The sequence below is a fragment of the Apteryx rowi genome, unplaced genomic scaffold (genome assembly GCF_003343035.1).
Source record: "Apteryx rowi isolate R43461 unplaced genomic scaffold, aptRow1 scaffold_240, whole genome shotgun sequence".
Lineage (NCBI taxonomy): Eukaryota > Metazoa > Chordata > Aves > Apterygiformes > Apterygidae > Apteryx > Apteryx rowi.
In genome coordinates, this window is record NW_020448753.1 from 10,395 (window position 1) to 20,244 (window position 9,850).

At 36.7% G+C, this 9,850-nt stretch overlaps 1 long non-coding RNA gene across 1 annotated transcript; it reads right to left on the reverse strand.

The window, feature by feature from the left end:
* Positions 1-404: 404 nt before the first annotated feature.
* LOC112966383 lies at positions 405-9,818 on the reverse strand. The gene is made up of 4 exons (XR_003253589.1): positions 9,666-9,818; positions 4,953-5,069; positions 2,242-2,378; positions 405-1,787 (listed from the first exon to the last, which is right to left on the reverse strand). It is a non-coding gene; the product is annotated as an uncharacterized LOC112966383 (long non-coding RNA).
* Positions 9,819-9,850: the final 32 nt, after the last annotated feature.

Here is a 9,850-nt window from a genome sequence, read left to right on the forward strand (position 1 = left end):
GTGCTTTAGCCTTAATCTAAAAAAACAAAACAAAACACCCCAACAAACAACCCCCCCCCCCAAAAAACTCTCTGTGAGTACAAACACCTGCAATTCCCACTGACTTTTATGGGACTTCTGAAAAACAGACCACTGTGCATATATAGTTTTAGGCAACACAATCTGACAGCTATTGCCTCAGCTTGAAGATGCTGCAAGTATCTTAAGTAAAAACCAAAACTAAAAACTAAAAACTAAAAAGATGAAGTCTGCTTCACTTGCTGTTTACAGAATCATTAAACTATTCAACAGTACTATAAGCATTTTCCCCATGAAATTGTTAAATGTTCCTGGGCTAGAATATCCTTGGAACTTCAAAATGAATTCGGGTATTTGATCCTGACAGGACTGTCTATAGAATTTAGAGCTAATCAAGCCTAAAGTAAAAGATGAAAAACATGAACTAAACTTGAAAGTCCATTTCTTTCATACTGATGACTATAGCTATAATCACTATTGGCAAGACATGCTTCTTTGCCAAAGTTATTTAGTTTTTTCTGAATATCAGAGAACTTCTGAAATTTCTCTGACATTTTTATACAGTATCTGTAGCAGACATTTCTGTAAGTAAAAAATATATTTGAAACAAGTATCACCAAGCCACACAAAAAGGAGCAGATCCTTTGTGTTCTGTTAATGTTGTAAAAACTAATGTACAGAACCTTAAATATATAATGTACATCAGCCAAACTTTGAGTTATTTCTGAAACTGTTACACTTCAAAATATTAAGTATGCATGGGATTTATATAGCAGCTTTAAAATACTCTAGTTAGTATTCTCCAAGTACAATTCCTGTTTTTTGAACTTCATATCAAAGAAGAGCTGGAAGAATGATGCAGAAATGTTAATGAATATTCACATGCTCTTGAAATACATCTCCTTCATCCATGAACATTTTTTGAGAGATCAAATTTTATTACCACAAATGTTCACAAAAAGTTTACAGGTATGATCGATTATATTATCAACATATTAATATCTTGTATTGCTGAGTTAATAGGTCTTTTCATATGAAACTTTATAGCTATGAAGTTCTTTGAAAAATGTGCCTTTCCTCACTGAAGTTTTATGCATGTATTCTATTCAAAGAAGCTTCCTTTACTTAGGTTAGAGGAAGATTTTAAAAAAATGCATAAAGGCCAGATTTAGTTTCATATCGTGTGAAGCTAAGCAAATTCTGCTTAGGTTCTAAAAAATGGAGCATTCTGCATGTGAAGTCTAACTGGATGCTATGTGCATTCTTAGGCAAACACTCACTTTTAATAATCTGGATTGCCAACATTAGAAACTAAAACCCAATCACAAAGACAAATTAGGAGCCTAAACCTTAGTGGAAGTCATTGTAACCAGGCTATGCTTTACTTTCAGTGGTCGTGCCTGAGAGCAGGACAACATTGTGTCTCTTCATCCATCTCCATCTGTCCACCGTGGCAGGTTAGATGTCTGTTATTTACTGGAGCACTGGACCAGTCAGATACACCCTACTTAATCTGTAGAGCAGATTTTAATATGCATAACAGATATGTCCAAGATTTCCTTGTGTCCAGCAAAAGCTACTGCTACTGTCCAGTCTGACAAAAGTCTCAGTGTCCAAATTTCATCCAAATCAAATTTCTAGATATGATACAGGCCACCCGGGAAATCTAACATATAGTAGACTGGGAGGTGCTTGGTATATTACAGAGATGGGAGATCAGAGGTGAGTTTCTAGATTCTCAGACTTCTTTATGGATTTTGGTTTCACATCTGCAAAATGGAGATAAAGGGCAGCTGTGAAAACAGGTTAATTAAATGCTCGGGAAGCCCACTGTAAAAGAGGTGAAGTGGGAGATTAGGACTCAGGACAGAAAGGGCAAAAGTGAAAGTGAGACCTGTATATAACTGAGTCAGAGACAACACAAAAATAAAAATCAAAATGGGAAAAAGGTGTGTGTGTGTGTGTGTGTGTGTGTGTGTTTGGAGATGGCCACAAGCAGCAAAAGTCAGATCTCAGTTTCAAAAGCCATGGGGTTTAACTTGCTGTGTCATGTTTGCTGACCTGGGCACAATTTTACTCATGCAAGCTGTGTATACGTTTTTGCTACTGTACCTTAATTTGCCAAGATTTGGGATGTATTTTTAAAAAACTAGAGACATCTTAAAATCTCTGCTCAGCAGCTGATTATCTGCCATGAATTTGTCTCACTCATACTGTATTTACCTTTTTTTCTCACAAATTCACAGTCTTTTCATACTGCAGTAACTTTCTTGTTTCATGAATGGCATTTCTTTTCACCACTGAATATTTCATTCCCCAAGGTGACTTGATTGGTTTGTGGCTTACCTGGAGGAATGACCCTGAAAGGAATTAAGGAGACAAAATAGAAATCAGTTGACTTTAATGCAGTTTATATAATCTGACTTCTATGCTGGCTCCTTTTCTTCCCGCAGTCAGGTCACCCAGCACTCTCAGAGTTTTACTATCAGATGCATAATGGAAGCCTTCATGGGATTACCCAGTAAGACCTGCTAGGTCTTACTATGACTTCTTACACCTCTCAATACATTATATTATGTTGTGTATTGCAGCACCTCCTACTTTTTCTGCTATCACTCTACTACAATAAGTTAAATTTCCTTTGAAAGGATTCATTATACATATAGCAGAATATGTGTTAGGCTTCTTCATTATCAGCAAGGTGCTGAATTTTTTGGTATTGCTGTGATATTAGAATGGAAAAAATAGAATTTTTCAGAATAAAAAAATGTAATTTTACATTTGAAATACACATTATATACTTCTAGGATGCATGGAAAAATGCAGAGAAAGTCTGACTGTCTTGCTGCATAGGTTAAAAAAAAGCCCTCTGGATCATTGCTGGTGCTGAGATATGTAAAATCAGAAGACTTCTATAGGAAGAGAATAGGAAAAATAGAAGATGATGTAGTTTTATAAATTGTTCCAATGTTGGTATTTAAGGCATAGAAAATAATAAACTAATTCAGAACAGTGTTAACATTTAAAAAGACTCAGAATTGCTCTTCTTGATTGCCCATTTAAAATTTCTGAGATGTATATGCCATAATTTGAAACCAAGTAACCTTGAGAAGATCATGATTCACTTTCCTTAGTAATATTAACAAAGTCATTGAACATACTCATATGCCTATTTATATATTACTTTCAAGCTTTAAGAAACTTCTGTGCTTTCATAAATTTCTCAGACTTATTTAAAAGGAAAACAAAAGTTGGGATTTTTGTTTGTTAGAGCTTCTTTCTTGTGAATTTTAATCATTCATGCATTCATTCAGTTATTCAGTGAGCAGTTCATTAATAAGATTTCTATCTGTGTATAAAGGTACATGGCAAGAACTGTATCATGTAATAGTTTGAAAAGACAGCTATAAATAACCTATTTTAATAACCATAAATTTACATTAGACAGGTAGATAAACTCTGAAGTGAAAAACATTTATTTTTATCTGATGATACTGTTTCATAACCTCACTGTTATCAGACTCATCCTGAATAATTTAGTAAGGTCTTGGGGTTTTATACCATCTGGGAAATTCTTGCATATCAAATGGATTTATGTGATAGGAATATACATTTAAAAAGAGCTACGTTTCTCTTTTAGGACTCAATGATGCTTACCTGGTACACATTCAAAAACTCCCAGTGACATCCATAGTAGATTAGATTATGCAAAGAATGGCAGGTTGGGCCCTTTTTTACTGATTTGCTAAACATGAGTGCTTCTTTCTGAATAATTTGAAACAAGTCAACCTTGGTGGGGTTTTAAATTTTCCTTCTTTATTACCATTACTGACTGCCTGAATTTTAGAAATTTACTGAATTTATGCCTTACTTTTGCATCTAGTCATCTTATACACCTTGGAAGGAAAATACTAGCAGGCATAACTGAAGTGTTCAGTTTTATAGTTGCTATCAATCCATCATTAGCTCTGTAGAGAACAGTTGTAAGGCTGAGAGGATGTTTTCATAAACTCTTCAATAGGTGTATGGAGATATATAAAGTCTAATACAGTAAATTGAACATGACAACTCTACTAGTAGAAAAAGTGATAAAGAAATAATTGAAAAAGGAATGTTATTTTATGTATTGTGCAAGTCTGTGATACCTATTTTAAAGTAATGAAGTGTAATGCCCCGTACAACAATTAGATCTCTGTAGACAGACACAAGCAGCTGAACAGAGGCATAATGCAGAGGCAGGAATCTGTCCCATGCCCTTCTGACTGCAGCATCAATGCCTAATTAATCAGAGTTTTTCCAGTCAGTCTTAACAGCTGTGCACATTTGTATATGAGTAAAATTTATTTTTTACATATTGGATGGTTATAATCAGATACTCAATTACAATATTTGTGAACTACTAATATCCACCAGCTTGTTTTATAGTAGCAAGGGATACCAGTTGTGATCTCTAGTTCCTTTGCTGACTATTTTTAAGCACTTTTTTTGCATATTGGACTACTTTATATACTTCTTTGACTAATGTTTTTTTGATGGAGGTATTTGGGTGGTCTTTGCAGCTGTAATCACAAGAGCATGGAACCAGACTGCAAACCAGGTGAGAAAAAACAAAGTAGTGAAAGCCATAGACCTGATCAGCCAGGCCATTTTTTAAAGCATTGTACTTTGAGAATAGAGATGAGTAAGATGGTTACTATGGGGCTGCCTTTCTGGGCAGATGTATCCATGCGCATCCACTTTTCAGCAGCAGGCGTCATTCAGATTGCCAACACTGATTTTGAACCTTGGAAGCTGAAGTGTTATTGGATGCAGCCTGCTTGCCTGTCTGAAGGAAAACCGACCAGGTTTCCCAGCTGCTTTGTAGCAAACAGATTTATTCTTCAACATTAAGCACAGCATCCAATACAAAAAAGCCCCATCACTGTTATTCTCACCTTAAGTTACTATTTCCAGATGCTTTCTCTCTGAAGGTCTATAAACATACCCTTTGCATCTCCTGTTCAGCCTGGTGTAGGCAACTCCTGATCTCTTCTCAGCCAGGTCTCTTTGTCCTTAAAGGAACAGTTTTCTTCATTAAACACATTACTATTATTTAATCAGTCTCTCTTTAGCCTTTAAATCAAGTGTTAGTTTATTTGAGAAGCTTATGAGGGGGACAGTGCAGAGTATTTTTCATTGTTCTGCTGCATGAGCCCTGACTCTTCCAGTTTATACACATTTAATTGTTGATGCAACCCCGAGTCACCCCAAATTGATTACACACGTTTAGGCACATATATCTAAGGGCTATGGTTGGAACTGTTCTAAAAATTGTATTAAGCTTGGCCCAGTAAATTTTTATATATAATCTCTCACACCTCATTGCATATCATTTTGCTAGAATTTCACCCTCCAAGTTGCAATTTCTCAGAGCTGTTTTTTTGTGGAGGAACATTTTTAAAGATTTTAAAGTTTTCAGACATTTTAAAATATCAAGTGCCTGAAAATAGAGTCAGGTGTTCCTCAGCCAGGTTTTTTAGTAACCTTTTTTTTCTGAATGAACATTAGAACATGAGGTTTTCTACAGTCAAAATTTGGCAGAGCCTTAGGCCTCGATCCAGGAAAGCAGATACACCCATACTTAATATTAGATACTGCTTAATATCCATTTCAAGTCGGTTCAACCTTTCTGAACATGATGAACCCTTCAAATACTTGTATTGCTGAGAGACACAAGATATATACTGTATACCCTTGAGATCTGAGACTCTGAGGCAATTCAAAAGGAAGACAAGCAAGCAACCAAGCAAGCAGCATCACTATTGTGCCACTGAAATACTTTTTGTTAAACAAAGATTTCAAATTGTTTCACTATGAACAGAAAATCACCTTGTGATATACTGATACAGGTTTTCTCTAGGTTTATTAAAAAATCTTTCCACCAGCAATTGATTAATTTAAAATATTTAATCCAATTATATGTCTCCTTGCATTCCTTGGTAGCATTTTCAGATTTCCAAACCAAACAAGTGAGTTTGTAAAATCTTTCAGTAAGATTCCCCCTTTTATTTTAGTATTTCAGTGTAAACATTATCAGCACCTGGTGTTTGTTATTTACTGGGTGTATTTTGATTGCCTCTTGAATCTCTTTAAAATGTAATTCTTCCACAAATGGTTCAGCTGCTTGGCGAATAGCCATTTATTGTTTGTCTTTATCCATCTCAAAATTAAGCAGCTCATTAAAGTACTCCCTCTATCATTTTATAATTGCATTCTTTGTGACTAAGAGATTTCCATTTTTGTTCTTTATCAGACTTATTCACATGTACATTGATATGCGTGTAAAATTATCTCATATTATTAATACTTTTCTCCTGTTCCCCATCTCCACCAAACCATGCCAGCTAACCACCCCTCTGAGCGAACATATTTCTATGAGTATCTCTGCATTGTCATTCTGGTCTTGGGAGGACGTGCTGAGTCCATACAGGTCCCATCACTGCAGTACAGAAAAAGAACAGCACTGCAGTGACTATACTAAGTCAACCTGTGATTTTAGTAACTCCCACAGAGCCTGGAGCTAAACTGTCTGCTCCCTCACCTATTCTTCTCTAGCTAAAATAGTCTCTAATGCTAATGCAATGCTGCAATACATGACTTTCAGTTTAACTCAGCAAAAAATTCACCTGGTAATTTTAAAATGCAATGGAAACTGCAAAGTTGCTCTCCACTGCTGAGGATGTGAATGTCTCTTGCATTAATCTACTCTTAATCTCTTAAATTTAGCATGCTTTCAAGTATGCACTTAAAGATACATCAGACATGTAATTCATGTACTTAACTGTCACATTTCATCAGGAAGCTTTAATGTCGTAACTCCACTTTGTTGTTCCTTATGAAATATTTTAAGTCACCGAAGTCTAAGAAATATTTGAGAACAAAATAATTTTCCAATAAAGCTTTGAATACTCATCATTATACACTGCAGATAAAAATTAATACTGAGATTGCAAATCCCACTTTTAAAAGCTGGAAAGACTTTTTGTCACCTTATTCAGAGCACAGGATGCAAGGTGCTCACTATTGATGACTTATCCTCTTTGTTGCAATTACATTGACTGTAAACACAATGTTTTAATTTTATCATGGGCTATTTTATGACATCCTTCCCTAATATCTGAGTGTTTGCTGAGCTTACCTTCATAACAGATCTATGAAAAAAGGTTAAGGATTGAATGACAGAAAGAGTAAAGACAAAAGTATCCATTTATTTTTGGGGAGCAAACTAAGAAGTAGTGGCTTTATTTGTTAGAGTATTTAACATTTTAAACTTTTCTGGGCCTAGCTCCCAGTGACTTAAATTCCAGAATTTAGCTCTTCTGTAAATCAGACCACACAATTTCAAGATGTACATTCAGAAAATGAGGACTATACAACTAGAAGCTACTGCAAGAAGTGAACTGTCCAGCAGCACACAGACTTCTAGGGTAGAGAATGGAATAGCCTTGCTGATGTACTGATAAATAAAACAGTAGGTAAATAAATATTTAAAAAACCCTCCTAGGTAAATAAAAAGCCCCAGATAAGTTTACTTGTTCAGAATAGATGAGAACTAGTTAATCTCTATAGTGCCTAAATTAGAACCGGGCAAACTCTCAACTATGTCTCTGGACAACATCCAATCTGGATCCAATCTGCCAATGAAGGGCAGAATTCAACTACTTTAATTCTGAGATGATCCACATTTACATTATTTATCATACTATTTCAATGTACCCATTGCGGTATTAATAGTGATGCTAACTGCTAAGCTAAACAATAATGCTTTTGTCATAAAAATATATTGTCATATCTTTAAATGTAGGAAGACTGCTTTTCCTGTGCTCTTCATGCCCTTGGAAAAAATGGCAGGCAGACTAAAAATCTTTCTTAAAATTCTTTTTGTCACTGAATATATACCATTCCACTGAATATATGCCATACTTAAGAAAAATAGGTCCTCCACACAATAGCTTAATTCACTACATAGCTTTGATTAATTCCGAAGTGTGACGTTTCCCATGCACTGAATGGTGAAGAGATCTTACCATAAAACATAATGTTGCTGTAATTACATAGATAAATGCATATAGACTTAAGGATAAATTAAGATTGCAATATCAACATGACTTTTGACTTACAAAATATAATGATCTTTCAGAGTACTTTCAGGTAATGTTCTAAGTTTCTAAAAAAGCAAATCATTAACTACTCAGAAATTCCATCATACGGAATCATATTTATCCCTACATGAATCACCAATTAATTTAAAGCTTCAGCAAAAACATCTATAACAAAGTTACTGAGTAGTACAATGTTGTCAACCACTATGAGGTCCAGTCACTAGCCGAAAATAAAATATATACGTTGCAAGATATTTACACTTAAAAAAAAAAAATCAAATTGAGACTGGTAATTCCTGGATTCTGTTCCAGGTTCTGAACGCTTAAATGATTACAGATCATTTGGTTCCGATTAAATCTTTCCTTTTCTCTCCTTTTTCTTCTTCTTTCACTGCCCTACTTCCTGTGCTGTCCAGCCTTGCTTTTGAGTAATATAGCAAAAGGTCAAGCTAGGTTAGCTAAAGAAATCTAGCTATTTACTCTGCGCCTTGGGAGAGTTCCAGGCTTCTCACGCCAAGACTGCTCCTGGTAATCATCTAGTTTGCAGAGTACACGTACCCCCGAGTTCCTTTTCTCAAGTTCTTCACCCCCTGCTTTTTAGTCCATCTACCATTTTTTCCGAGGGCATGAGGAGCACAGGAAAAGCAGCCTTCCTGCATTTAAAGATATGACAATATATTTTTATGACAAAAGCATTATTGCTTAGCTTAGCTGTTACCATCACTATTAATACCGCAATGTGTACATTGAAATAGTATGATAAATAATGTAAATGTGGATAGGTACTATCCATATCCCCTACAGATTCTTTAACTCTCAGCCCTGTTTTAACAAACGACGCCCCAGTCCCCAGAGGAGCTGTGTGCAGCCATGCCCTGGGACTTCGCGAGGGCCCGTGCAACGGAGGGGGGCAGCCACAGCGAGCTCGCAGCCCCCCGATCTCCATGCCGGTGCCAAGGCCTCCTCCCGAACACCTGGTTAATGCTGAAGGACGTGCTCCATTTCCAAGCAAACTGAGGCGAGCTAGTGCAACAATTTAAGCTTGTGAAAAGTACCTTGTTGATCCTAACCATTAGCTTATCGCTTTCTAAACTCTGCAACACAACCTAGGGAAACCCATTTCCTTTCTCAGCAGTCCCAGTAAACTTCTCCACTTCCATTCTACCTACCCCAAAGCAGTCTTTCAGTTGTGCCAAAATCTTCAACAGTTTTACTTGCCAAACATTCCTCACTTTGACCGCAACCTTTAATGTTAACATTTACATCATTCAGTTGCTTGCTCCATCCCATAAAATACATTCCCCACCAGTCACTAGGTTTTTTCCAAATATTAGCCTCACAACAGGAAAGCTTCAATAGTCCTTAGCACTAGGGATGCCCTTCATGTTAGACCCAAATTAACCTCCATTCTGTCCTTATCTTGTATTACTTTCCGTATTAGTATTCTAAAGCAATTATTCGGCTACGGCTATTTCCTGGAATTGAAGCAATTCGAAATAAAATTACCTCTTCGACCACACCACGGACTGTTAATGGTGCAGCACCATTCGATGGGGGTGTGACAGTCACGAAGCGGCAGGCGAGTTGCAAAGCGACCCGGCGGCTTCTCCGCCGCCCCGGCCAGACCCGCAGCCGCGGAGGGCAGAGGCCCCGGGGAGCCCCGCGCCGCCGCCGCCGCCGCCCCGGGGCCG